The following is a 13,992-nucleotide window of genomic DNA, read 5'->3' on the forward strand; positions in this document are numbered from 1 at the left end:
CTCTCACTCCTTAATGTACTTCCCCTGCAGACTCACACCTAGAAGCTATTGGTATTTTTTGCACTGGGGGCAAGCAAGTGCACATCTAACAGTTTTTCAGAGGCCAAGGAATCCCATTCCCACTGCCTTCATCACTACCATGATCTGCTGAGCTGTGGGTACCCATCCACTGGCCTAAGCAAACCTCTCCAGAAGCCTGAACCTTTGCTTGCCTGAACCTTCACACTCTGGTTAACCAGGAGAAAAATGGCTTAATGCCTGCCTTGGGTCACTTGGTCACCATCTTCCTCCACCCTGCAGAGACTGTGCATGGAGRTGACCAGGGAGAGGAGCAGAGCCAGCTGAGGCTGCAGAGGGAAGGAGCAGCACCAGCTCCACACTGCAAAGAAGCATCTTGTACTCCATCACTCCATCACCCTTCAGCCCCATCCCTGTTTTGCTGCATGCTAACACGTTTTGCATGGATAGCTTTCTGAAGAAGTCCAGGAAACAAAACAGGCTTGCAAGCAACACCTCTTTCTGCAGGGTCTGGACCTGGACCATGGCTCCCATCCTGCTCAAAAGCACAAATGACAACACAACCGAGAGAGGAAGGCACTCTGGCATAGCAGTTGGGAAGGAGCAGCTGAGAAGGACAGGGAGGAACCCCTTAACCAAAAACTGTTCCTGTGCTTTTAGACAACAGTTTTAAATCTAGATAGTACTGACTCCAAAATTTTAAATCTAGATAGTACTGGCCAAAGCACCTCTTTGGGGAGAACACAGAAAAATGCCTAATACTCCCAGAGAGGTAGCATGGGAGTCCTTCTGGCATTATGTTGAAAATAATTCCTATTTGTTTTTCTGGTGGTTTTATCACCATCCCACGGTGGAGGAAAAGAAGAATAATCATCAAGAAACACAGCCAACTGCACGTGGAACCTCACAAAGCATTTTTCCACCCTAACTGAAAAGAGGAGCTCATGTAGACATTACAAGGACTACCTGCTAGGATACCACCGTAGGAACACTTTCCATTCTTAGTAATACAGCCAGTCTTCAAAACCCACTATTTTAACCATGACTCCTACAAATGTATTAAGACTGGTAGCTCCATGCATGCAATTTCCCCTTTCTTGCTCTATTWTTACCACCTGTCTTATTCTTAGAGGGAGCCCATAGTCAGGGGCATTTGCCTTAAATATATCAATGGACATTAGGACATCAATAAAATTATTCCCAAACCAGAGGTGAGTGGGCAACTCACTGGCATTTTCATGGAGGGGGAGGCCACTGGGAGCCTTTGAAGAGCCATTCCCACACAAGAAGCATGGCCCATGGATGGGCTGATGCCACAGTTTATGGAGGGATTATTTTCATCTTCGAAGCTTTAATTACTGCACTATTCGTGCTAGTCTTATGGACAGCTCAGCCTATTTTTGCAATTAGAAACTGCAAGAAAATGGTGAAGGCTACTCCCCAGCAAGCTATAAACTGGTTGCAATTYGCACATACACATATTTTCACTCCCTAATGTCTGATAAAGAGCTTGTAGTCCTCCCTACTGCCTGCTAGAACATTCTAGTAAGTCTGACTTGTTTTTTCCTTGACAGAGATAACACTCCTGGCATACAGAAAGTGTAACCTTTGAGAATGAAGAGCTCTTCGCTAGGATTACAGCAGCTGTAGACAGAAAGTGAAAGCARCAGCATGGCAAGCATCACATCTGAGCAGTACACGATGTTCTCTTTCCTTCAGTTTCACTCTGGCAGCATCTGGATAACTGAAAAGGCACAAAGGCTATCCCAAAAACACAGCCTGTGGATACTTTCTCAAAAGTATATTTCTATGGAACAAAAAAAAAAAAAAAAAAAAAAAAAAACCCAAAAAAAAAAAAAGAGCCAGAAAAGCAGTTCTTCTTTCCCTATCATAAAGTACCTAGTTAAAAGATTTGTCAGTATATGGAAATATTATTAATGGTTGTGAAAACTTAAGGTGGGATAAGACCTTGGAGGCATATTTGTGAAGTAGGTCACAGCCTTTGCTAAAAGCCGTGGAAAAACATCTGTTCCTCAGAGGACGTGCAGAATATTGCATGGTATTGATTTATCTTTTCTCTGCAAATACAGAATAGGCTATCTTATTTTTCTGCGAAATTATCTTGTACTTGTGCTTTGCTGATAAACTTTTAAACCATTCCCTTTGTTTGCTAAGGCTGATGCAGTTAAGAAAAGCATCAATCATCCCACGTGACCAAAGAGATATGCTGAAATGAGACCATACACTAATTTTAGGATTCAGAGAACTGGGTTCTGTATTTGTGTCTGTGCCAAGGCTGTTCCAGCATACAAGGAAACATGATCTTTTTTTTAAAGAACAGTACTTGGAACAAAATTCTGCTCTTTGCATACAGACTGAACTCTGCCTTCATATAGGATTTTGCATATATGACCATCTTTTTCAGTTATTGAACTGTGAATATGACTTTCAAAGATTTAACCATTTGTGTTCTGAGCAAAGCCCTGCTTAGAGGTTAAACTTGCCAGAGGGATAGCACCTTCTCCCAATTAAGAAAACCTGTTAGACTCACCTGCACAGAAATACTTCAGAAATGTGAGATTGATACTGAAAGGACAAGCAGAAGTGCACTTTACTCAGCTGCTTCAACTTTGGGCACTTGAAATCCCACTGCCCCCAGTCTGAGTGGAGACAAGATCTTTGCCTGGTACATTTCCTGTCTGCCATAAGGTGGAGGACAATCTTACCACAGGTGCTGCAGAACGTGCCTTCTTTCTGGTAGTTCCAAATTATGTAAATATCCATATATTTTTTTTGAACCAACAGAAAAACAATTAAAGAGTAGCAAATGAGGAAAAGTGGGCATTGCCATTCTTAGAGGTACAAGGGTTAGAGGTTCAAAATCAAATCCTGGCTTAGAAAACAGATAYGAAGCAAGAAAACACACAAAAAACCTGTAAGAGGCTTTCTGAATTCATAGCTAGTTAGAAATCAAAATCTACCCTCTCTTGTCTTTTAATTGCATGTAATGGCGCCTCTTTTGCTCCCTACCACTATTCTGTCAGTGAATGCCCTGTTGAACAGGGAGGGATGGGGGACAAACATCTCTGACAGATTTGCTTCTCACCAAGCACCTTTTGCCTTGTGTTTCCTTCATGTATTCGCCACTGCCTACTCCACAGATCCAGTTCTTCTGTTGGCTGCAGCACTTGATCCACATTGTGGCAACGGCAGTATTTTTCCTGATCTTTCCTAATACTTTGGTGACAGCAGAAAAAACTATGTCCTTCCTGTCCACCACCAAGACAGAGTTCACTGCAGCCAGGAAAGGTTGTACCTTATCTGCTCCAGTGCCTGCAGGAAGGAGGTGACTCCATCAAGACCAGCCACAAAACCAAGAATTGGAGAGCAGGCAGGGTGGGAGGGCGCAGGTCCTGGGCAGAYTGGTGTAAGGCATGGCCTGGCCATTAAGAAGAATCTGTACAGGTGACAACAGGGCAATACTTCACCTGCTCCCCTAAGATCCCAAACAAAATGTGGCAGGGCTGCCAGAGGACTGTGCCTGCCAAGGGGAAAGCTTTATGGAGTGGTGAGAAACCTGGGAAACCAGGCTGCTGCATGGCAGGTTCATGCTAGCAACAGCTACCTAACTGTGCAAGGTTCTGCAAGGCAGTGTCCAGATTGTTCCCACCTCATTGCAAGGCAGATGGGGGAGAAGGGAAGCATTCAGCATGCTCTCCTCTTCTGCTGCTGTACCCAAGAAAGACACACAATGGTAGAACAAAGAAAAGTCCTTGTATCCTCAAGGGACAGAGGGCAAAAAACAACCRACCCGACTTTTACTGAAAACAAAGCAAAACAAAATCCAAAGAAAACAAAGGCAAAAATAACTCAAACATGTATTGAARTCAGCATTGCAGACTGCCTGTTAAACATGCCCAAGAAAATGTACAATGGGAACTCATACTGTATATAGAGTGTGTTTCATCAGCCCTATAGCATTTCTGTTCCACCCAAAGGGTGTTAACATGCTCTGGCTGGGATTCAGACATTACACATCAAAACAGATTCTTTCCTTTGGTTTCCATGCAAAGCTTATTCTCCCTCAGYAGCAAAAACATGACTTGTTATTTTGAAGTGATCTCAGGCCTCATTAAAGTTAGCCCTTGGATTTGCAGACTAGAAGTGCACTGAAGAAAAGCCACCTTATTTTAACGCAATAAACTGAGAAGGCTGCTCTTTTTTTTTACTTCTGGACTTAGCCATAATGAAACAAGGCTTCAGCCTCTCACTATCCACAGTGTTGAACACTATCATGATACTTGAACAACACAATGTCTGTGKCTGAGCCYATTCACTTCTCTGGCATCACAGCAAGTTACATCAGCTGGGAATTTGGGCCAGGCTTTTAACAGATAGCTATAGATCATCTCCACAGTACCCTCGACACAATGATTATCTGCACACTCATCGATGTCTGCAAGTCTGGTGACAATACAAAATGATTGCTTTAGTTTTAACTTTAAAAGAATACTTTGTTTCCTGGGSGTTTCTTTCAATTGCTGCTCAGGTYTTGCAGAGAGTGAAGATGGTAGACGCCAGATTCTGGTGGCATCAAGATGACAACATATCTGTACAAGAGATACCCTACAGCACATAACTGCAGAAGACTTCCCCTGCCACAGAGCCTCAAAAGCAGCCATAAATTGATTATTAATAATGAGTCCAATACCTGATTTGTCTCCTTCTTAAGCTTTGTGTTACATCAGATGACTGACCACAATTTGTCCTCAGTATCTAGGATTTCTAACTATTTTTCTCTCAAAAGCTGCATAGGAGAGAGGTGGTGACTTTTCCATACTTCACTCAGACAAGTTTGGGAGGGGCTTGTTTACAATAAGAGATTTGCTGGCCTGATTGTCAGGGAGTAATTAATTTATTGCATTGAGGAGCAGTTATCCTCAAAATAATCAATTTTATTCTGGAATTAAGTGCTCACATGCGAATCTACTCCTGAATACTCACACGTAAGAGCTGCTGCTGCTTAGCTGTGTCAGTTGGAAACCATGGAAGCCAAACCCTGTGTGTTCTTTAAAGCTGCCAGGAAAACTCAGCATTTGACACCTGATTCATAAAGAATTTTCCAGCCTGGTGAAAACTAGAAGGCTATTAAATCTCAAACCATTATAACAAATCACTTCACTGATGCAACTCAACAGCATGGTTCTGTTAGACCACTGCATGCTCCTGAGCTCCATGACTAGGTTTACAGGATTTTTAAAAAGCACATTTCCTACGTGGAACCCTCTGAAAGTAGTGGAAAACTCTGCATACGCATACCTGCAAGATCAGTATCTTAAACTGTAAGAGCTTAAACCTTTTAAAGCCTGAGCATTCTTTATGTCACTGTCTGGTCCAATATTACTTTGTCGAAGTACAGGGTAAGTGCTTTAAAGGGTGCTAGAAGGGTGCTAAAGGGTGCTTTCTACATTAGAAAAGAGCCATTGTAAAGGAAAGTGCTTGATCTCCTTGTTCCCACACAGCAAGAAGACAATGACGTTTTAGAGGTACTCAGGTATGCAGAAAAAAATTATTCCAGATAGCAAACACTGAGAAATGTTGTTGAAGGAAGAGTTTTCACATTCACTGGCCATGACCTGCACCTGATGTAATCCACCTTTCTCGGACTGGACTTGTTTCTCACAGCTACTTTTGTTTGTATAACATACTGTTCTGCAACACACAGCAAAAACTATTTGCACACTACACTGAAGTGCGATTTAATATTTGCTTAAAGCTTTCATTTTATTGTCTGGGCAAGGGCAGTTTCTACCTCTGAAGTTAATAGCTAACCCACACCTACACCTTTGCTACTCAAACTTCTAATCGCTAGCACAGCACCCAGATCTGCCAGCTAAAGATATAAACTATCTGCCTAACCCAACCATAAGCAAACCAACCCCTTTCAGCAAAGCAATTCCTTTTTTACTTATAAGAAAAGGTATTCAAGAAAAGTATATCCTATTTCATATTTGTAAAAAACACTCTCGTGTTTACTTAGACACTTTGTTTACCGACAGATCACAGCAGGCACAGACTTGGGGGCTGGGATCCTCTGAATCAACCACACTGCAAGCTAGAAACATGTCTATCACATGAACTTATTTACAGTTACAAAAATAGCACCATGAAAGAAGCAGATGTGTTGAGTACAAAAATTAAATTGAATTAGTTATTACAGAGATATTGCTCAGCACTGGAGAATTTAAGAGAGAAATGTCTTTCTCTTGTACACACATTTGAAAGGCTTGCACTGAAATGTGTGCTAAGTGTTAAAGGCTTGTACTTAGGCTTGTTAAAATTATATGATCTAATTCTCCTTTTTCTAAAAATGCTACTCTTTCCTCTACCACAGGACATACAGGATATGAATAGTTAACAGGATTGGTTGCAAAATATGCTTTTAATTTAAAGTTTTTGTGTTGACCACAGACCAATGGCAATTAGACAGCCTCACTTTGTGATCTGTAGAGCTATTTGTGTCTCAGAAGTTTCCTAAAATATTGCTGAGCTAGAGTGAGACAACCCAACTCATCTTCATATCTCATCTAAGCTGCATAAATATTATTTAACTAAACAAAGCTAGACTTCTTTGGCTTCCCTCATCAATCTCAAATCTCCAGAATTGTTCTGGCATCCAAATAATTTAGTTTTTATATGCTTGAATGCAATGTTTTCAAATGTGTGAGAATTAGACCTCTGGAATTAAAATCTTTCATTTCACTCCAGCACACCTGTAGCAGAGGAGAGATTGTCCAAGCTTCTCATCAACACCCAAACTTTTTGTCAATACAGCCCAGGATCATGCWTCTCTAAACAGGAGAAGGACATTCATTCATTTGAGATTACACAGCCATCTGATGCTTGGCCACCTTTTAACTAATTCACTGGGTAGTTCTCAAAGTCACAAAGTACATTCTAGCTGTTGGCTGATCTGTGGAAATTGAGTGAAACCATTCACAATCATTCCGTGTCATCAGCAAAGCTGACACCAGGTTACAATCATTCCACGTCATCAGCAAAGCTGACACCAGGTTATGTCTTTGGTGACTGTTGATCTGCTCCAGATCTAAGTGGATGACCCCAAAGGTGGAGTGCAAAAAGAAACACCCTCCATGTATTTTATACACAATCCTACCAAAAACTCAAATCTCAGCATGAATAAAACTCAAGTGCACTGGCCAGCTGAATGTGTGACTCCCTTTCATCATCCTGGATGTCATCACTTCCACTGTACTTTCTGTACGCGTTTGCCACAGCATTTCAAAGCGGCGCTTCCGTGACCRAAGAAAACACCACTTCCCTTATGCAGGGCCATGGCCCAGACCACCTCTGACTGTGAAAATGGTACCTGGATAAACCAGGAGTGCAGCCCCCACCCTCTACTGTGTATTTTGCTAAGGGAGTGCTGCCATGCAGCAGTCAAATAAAGATGACAAACAAAATAAATGGTAAAACTGAATTAACTTTTCGATTCAGCTCTCATGCTTCTTTCTTCTGTGTTTATTCTTTCATTTTTGCCAACTGGGAAATGAAAACCAACGGAGTTGGTTTCACTTTTGTTTATATTGGTTTCAATTTTATCCTCAAGTTTTGCTTTCATCTTTTTCATGTAGCACTGTTGGGATTTCAAATGCTATAGGCAAACTTTTAGTAGTTTAAGAACACTGATCCCCTATCCTTCCTGTTTTCCTATTGCAGGATTATTTTAACTTTAGATAAACTTTTTTAGATGCTGTCACAATTTTGGGATGCRTTTTGGGGTGGGGATGTTTCATTTTGATTTTACAGATTTATATGCCTCATCCAATTGAATTCAGCACTTCAATATTTTCCRCTTGATTCATGTCTCAGTTGCACATAAAGCCCATTTAGATGATTCAAGAAAACACCTTAAAAGAGCAATCAGTACACCAAATGCACAAAACCCCATATCATGCACCAAATGTGTTATTCATATATGCAWGAAATGCACATAAAGATGTAAACTTATTGCTATCTTAATTTATTAAACAACAAAGACATTATCTTGCTTAGATAAAGCTGTAAGAGGTTTGCCTGGAATGCTACCAAGCAATATTCAATATCAATAGAAATATTACTATAGTAGAGGTGTTGTCTTCTGCGCACTTACCAGGCCCTTCAAGTCACATATATCCCTCTATTCATATCAAAAAGCAGAACACAACCACGTCACACTTTTCAAAACCAAATGCGTRAGCAACCCTTCCTTCCTTTGTGCTTATTAATGTTAAGTATCTAAGTCTTTAAAAAGYACTTAAAATCATTTTACAGCRAAAGGGAAATGGTTAGACAACATCTACTGTCATGTTCAGTTCAAAACAAAGGACAAATCTAAACACTTTTGACGCACTTTAACTTCATTCCTAATACCAGAAATATGCTGGGATCTACAAACCAAGCCTGTCAAGGTTAGCTGAAAAATCATCAAACAGCAACCTGCCCTACTATTGAATAGACGGGAATATTAAAATTATTACTTCCAAGCTTATCTTGAAAGCTAGCAACCTATATAGCAACAATTGAATGTTAAAATAAGTTCAGAGTTAAAAATTTAGATTCTTCATCTGGGGTGAAACAACATGTCACATGCAAGCATATTTTCTCCTGGATGCATGTCCAAACTTCAAGATAAAATGTTTGCCTTGCCCTAAAGACTGCTGTACTTGATTCAGTGCAATCTGCTCCCAAGCAAACAAAAGGGTCAGAAGAATTCCAGCATACAGAAAGCTGGGCTTGCAGTTCATTACAAATTAAGAAACCAAACTTCACTGTACTGCTTACTACCTCTTTTTTTCTTCTCTAGATCATTAAAAAAAACCAGAGATTTTACATGAGCTTCCAAGAAATTGAAAACATATCCAGCACTAACCATAAGTTTTAAAACCTCTTCACACTTTATCAATTAGAATTATGTGCTGTACAATGAATTATTCATGCTCCATACAAAATATCTTAATTTTATGYATTTATATATAGGTAGATATATAGATTTGTATATCTGCATATATGCATATATATATATATACACACACACATATATATAGACTGACATTAACTAAACTGTTAACTTGGATTCCCTTCCACTAACTGTTAATTGTTAATTTCAGTTTTTCTTAGTGGCTAGTTTAATCTTAGCATAAGAGCTCTCATATAGTCAACACAAAGAAGAACCTTCATACAGTTCCAACACAACTTCTGAAAAAACCCAGAAACAAAAATGAAACCACAAAAAAAACCCAAAAGAAAATTATTTAATTACACCAAATTATTTTTTGCATAATGGTATTTATACATGAGGAATATGCAACTTAACAAATCTGTTTCTCTCATTTACTGTACCCAGAATCTTTTCAGCTTAGTTGTTGCTTTGCTTTTGCACTTGAGATCTCAAAGGACAAACCAGAAAATGTTTTGCTCTAATCACAGTTTGTAGCAGCACAAGCTACAATAAAACTTCTGTAAACACTGTCTTATGGTTTATACCCTCAATAACACAATCACTGTAGGCCTTTGAAGAATCGAGTTTCAAAGGAGCAATCCTTATAAATGAGACACAGAGATAAGCAAGAGTAACACGTGATTAGCTTTGTATCTTTACCTAGAAACAGACCGTAACTTTCTATGTATGATGCACAAAATACAAGCTGAGGTTCTAATCCTGCAAATGTCAGAGGAATTTTGCACTCCACTGCAATGTTAAATGCATCCAGGATACACTTAACCCAAATGTAACTAGTGCCAGGCTAACAAGGGCAGGGATAGCAAGGGCAAATAAAACAGGATCATAATAAACWTTTTTTTCTGTAAGTTTCATAAAATCTTACGCTCCAAGTTTCACATAACAAAGGGCAATATGTGGCCTTACTTCTTTGTGTCATTTGCATATGGACTGTAACTCATGCTTCTCCGTGGAAGTTTCTATTCGCAGTTTTCAGCAATGATTCTTGATCAGTATCTGCAGTAATTCTCTATCAGCACTCAGTGCCCAAAATGTGATACTGAACTGTCCTGACTGCTAAGTTGCACGGCAAGTTTCTCTCCCACAGGCTGCTTAATCACTCGTGAACCCGAGTAAACTCCTGACATACACACAGTGGCCATGAGCACCACAATTTATGTATTGCAGGACAACATCTGTTGTTTTGAAATTGCCTTCCAATTATTTTATTTGGGTCTCATTTGTCCTGTCACTACACTTTCTTCATACTACTGATTTTAAAGAATATCCCCACAGTCCCTTCAGCCACTTMTTTTCCAAGCTACTTACTCTTTCACAAAAGCTCCTTCATACCCTTCACTGTCTTTGACACCCTTCTCTGTAACTCAGCAACTTTCACTACTTCCTGAATCAGGAGAGGGAAGCAACATGAATTTATAGTGGTATGATGGTGTTTTCTATTTCTTTTTTTACCCCTTCCTAGTAATTCCTAACCTATCCTGTCCTCTCTCAGATACATCTTGGCACACAGTTTATTTTTTCATTGGATTATATATGTTGTATAGCTTTTTCCTGAGCAGAAAGTCAGTTCGCACTTCATCTTCGTGTACAGAAGGTTAGGATTGCAATCCCTTCCATGTGCATTACACTGAAATTTGTCCGTACTGAACTTCACCTGTAAACTTAAATCCAAACTTTCAAAATAAGATTCTTCTGCAGGCTTTGCAGTTCAGCCTTTGGGATTTTCATGCTCCAAATGAGTTAATACAACCAGCAAACCCGTCCTCACCTATCCCTTCCTCCACCCCTTGAACAGCATAGGCCCAGGGCAGACTTGGGGTAAGGGGTACAACCTTTTTCCTCTGAGCAAACTGGCCATGACTGCACAGCCCAAAGCAAACTGATCCCACCTTGAAACTGGCCCTGCTTTGGTGAGGACTGCATCAACCAGACAACAGCTCAGCAATATCTTCAGAGAGTGCTTCAAGAGCCATGACACCCAGTTCCTAGGCAATAAAAGTCAGGTCTGGTCTCTGACACTGTTTCACTTTTATTCCCATGTTCACTAGTCCCATTCACTAATCCCTGGCAAACAACCAACCAAACAAAAATGCCCACCCTTGAGTTCTCAGTCTCCACAGAAACCCTGAAAAACTGACAGCTCATTTGTCACATTCTATTTCTGGAGCACCATGGCGATGCAAGGAGTTACACATAAGAGACAACACATCAGCTACTTTCCATTTAGGTTGTGTCAAAACTCTGCAACAAGTATCACCTGCTGCCTTCTACTTCTCAATGGTTTGTCCTGATACCCTCTCTCACAGAACCTTCACTWTGGGAAAAATTCCCCGATATGTTCACTCCTTAAAAAATAAAAAGCTCCCTCACAAGGGAATCTCCTTAAACTCTTTCTCAGTGAGGCAAGGCTCAAAGAATTCGTTTCACTCTTYCGCCCACTTTATCTTCCTTGGGCACTCCTTTTACGCATGGATAACTTATCAGTAGGCTTCCTGGTTTTGATGCACTTCAAAGAGTATTTTCTAATTATTGTCATGCCTTTAGCAGSTTGTTGCATGACTCTTTGGCCTACCTTATTGTGTTTGACACAGATTTTATGTTCTTTTCCCCCTTTCCCATTCAAAGCCAAACCCTTAACATTTGAAAAGCGTCTTTTTACTTGTACTGAGCTGCTTTACTTTGCTTGTTGGCCTGCTCAGTTTTTTGGTATTTTTGACAGATGGCATACAATTGCTCTGAGCCTTTACTTATCAGCGTCTTTGAAGAATTACATGCCTCTTGCAGCTATTTTACACTTTTGGCTGCCTCTCACCATGTGATTAATTTCTTTCCTTGCTATATGAAGATCTACTTTGGAAGATTAAAAACTGCCCTAACACCTCTCACCTTTGCTGCTCCAGAAACAACACTGAATTTAAAGACATTATGACCACTGCCATGTCAGAGCTGGCTTGGATTTTGAATGGAAAATTCTGAACTTAATTATTGCTGGCCAGTACCTTGTCCAGTCACTATCCCTTGAGTATCTGTACAAACTACACCTAGAAAGTGGGGTTTTTTTGGCACCTGGGCAAATTTCATGTTGGACCATAGCATAATCTACATGAGGGCATCTGAGGCCTCCCATTAACGATTGTATTTCTTACTCCTGTTGCTTCTCTATGCTTCCTTWATATATGACAGTTATTGTCTACATCTAGCTTGGGCTAATCTCTTTGCTCCTCCTTTACAGGCTTAGAATATCAAGCCATGAGACCTGTGTCACTTCCCCAGTTATTTCCCATTTAACAAAAAGCATCCCACTTCATGAACGTGCAAGCTACTCTGTCTTCTCTATGCATCCAAAGAGTTTTTGATATTCCATGTATTCTCTCTCACGGAGAGATTTTTAAAACCATGGAGATGATGCACCACTTCAAGAGAAAATGTGTTATGGCAAACTTTACATTCTTTATCCACCAACTTTTTCTCACTGTTTGTTTTTCAAACATATATTAAAATATATACAGTATATATAAGTACATGTTTTCATTGGAGGTATACATAGACTGGCTGCAAATTCTTTCACATAAAATCTTCTCTTCTAATGTAGATTCTATTTATTCAAAAAATATTTTTATTTTCTCTTCAATCTTAGCACCCTTTTTTCTTCATCATTTTCTCAACTCTGTATTAAAACTGCCTCTAACTCCACTTGGTCCCACACATCAAAGACCTATGCTCAATGGAGAGTAGAGCTTTTAAGTCCCCTTCCTAACAGACTGCATGTTATTCCTCATACCTCTTGGCTACCTGTTTCCAGACAGCATAGCCTGTGACGAACAGCTCTTCTCTAGAGGTTGACTTGACGTCTCCTAAAATCTGTCACTTCTGACATCAGCAAGTAACTGGGTGGCAGCGCTAATATATGTGCCAAATAAAGATAATGACTGACTACTCTACCTGCATCTGCCAGCCAGCTGGGACCCCAGACTCAGAGAGGTGACACAGGACTCATCAGGCTGACAGCTTGCCCTGCCTGTACCTCGCTGTTAAGACTTAAATAAAATAACTATAAACTTAAACATGTTGTATTTTACCTCCAGAAACTGAAGTCATAGTTTACAACTGCTCACACCTTCAGGAGAATGCCGCCTGCAAGACCTTAGCACGGTAAGGTGGGCCATAAATTACAACTGTGCACTAATCGGAAGGAAAGTCCTGCACTCCGGAATTCCTTTATCTGAGCTCTGTGGCTAACTAAGCAAGGTAAAGACAGACTCTGCTGTTTAGGAGCTCATATGAAACAAAACGAGAATTAGATACCTAAGTACCTCTGGGAACCTGGGCCGACGGATACAACCCTTCAGGTACTTGCAACTTTGATCCCACACATTGCAAGACGCTTGAAATTTGGCCCTAAGTACTGCGCACAAAGATACTCCTGGCTCCTAAATTCCCTTTGGGCTTAGCGCTCCGCTGGCCRGCGCGGGGCAGGACCGAGCCCGCAAACGCGGCCGCGCCGCCGCGCCTGCAAAAGAGGCCGTTCCGGCAGAGCCCCGAGCGGCCGCGCCACTTCCTCCTTCCGCCGCTTCCTCGGAACCCGCCCGCCCCCTGCCCCGCTCCATCTCCTCCCTCCGCACTGCCGCCGCCGTGCCCTCGCGGGGGTGGGATGCCGGGATGCCCCCGGGATGCCCCCGGCCCGTCCCCTGCCCGTCCCCGGCCTGTCCCCGGCCTGTCCCCGGCCTGTCCCCGGCCTGTCCCCGGCGGGTCGCGGCGCTCGGTGCCGGGGGGCGGCGGCCCCGCCCCTCCGCTTGTGTAACGGACCCTCCGCGAGGCGGGGGGGGGGAGGGATGAGGCCACGCCCCTTTCCGCCCCCGGCACCGCGGGGGGAGCGCCCCCCCCCCCCCCCCCCCCCCCCCCCCCCCCCCCCCCCCCCCCCCCCCCCCCCCCCCCCCCCCCCCCCCCTGCCG

General features: G+C 41.8%; 1 protein-coding gene across 3 annotated transcripts in view; it reads right to left on the bottom strand.

The window, feature by feature from the left end:
• The window catches only part of IRF2 (interferon regulatory factor 2), a 38,219-nt gene extending 24,628 nt beyond the window's left edge, over positions 1-13,591 (bottom strand). Inside the window, exon 1 of one of the 3 annotated variants that reach the window (XM_057370201.1) lies at positions 13,354-13,591. The gene's annotated coding sequence lies outside the window, so the exon portion shown is untranslated. Of the gene's footprint in view, positions 1-13,119; positions 13,319-13,345 lie in introns of those variants that run through there. The other 2 variants (XM_057370199.1, XM_057370200.1) reach the window with 2 other exon arrangements.
• Positions 13,592-13,992: the final 401 nt, after the last annotated feature.

The sequence above is a fragment of the Malurus melanocephalus genome, unplaced genomic scaffold, assembly GCF_030028575.1.
Source record: "Malurus melanocephalus ecotype Western Australia unplaced genomic scaffold, MMel_1.1 scaffold_121, whole genome shotgun sequence".
NCBI lineage: Eukaryota > Metazoa > Chordata > Aves > Passeriformes > Maluridae > Malurus > Malurus melanocephalus.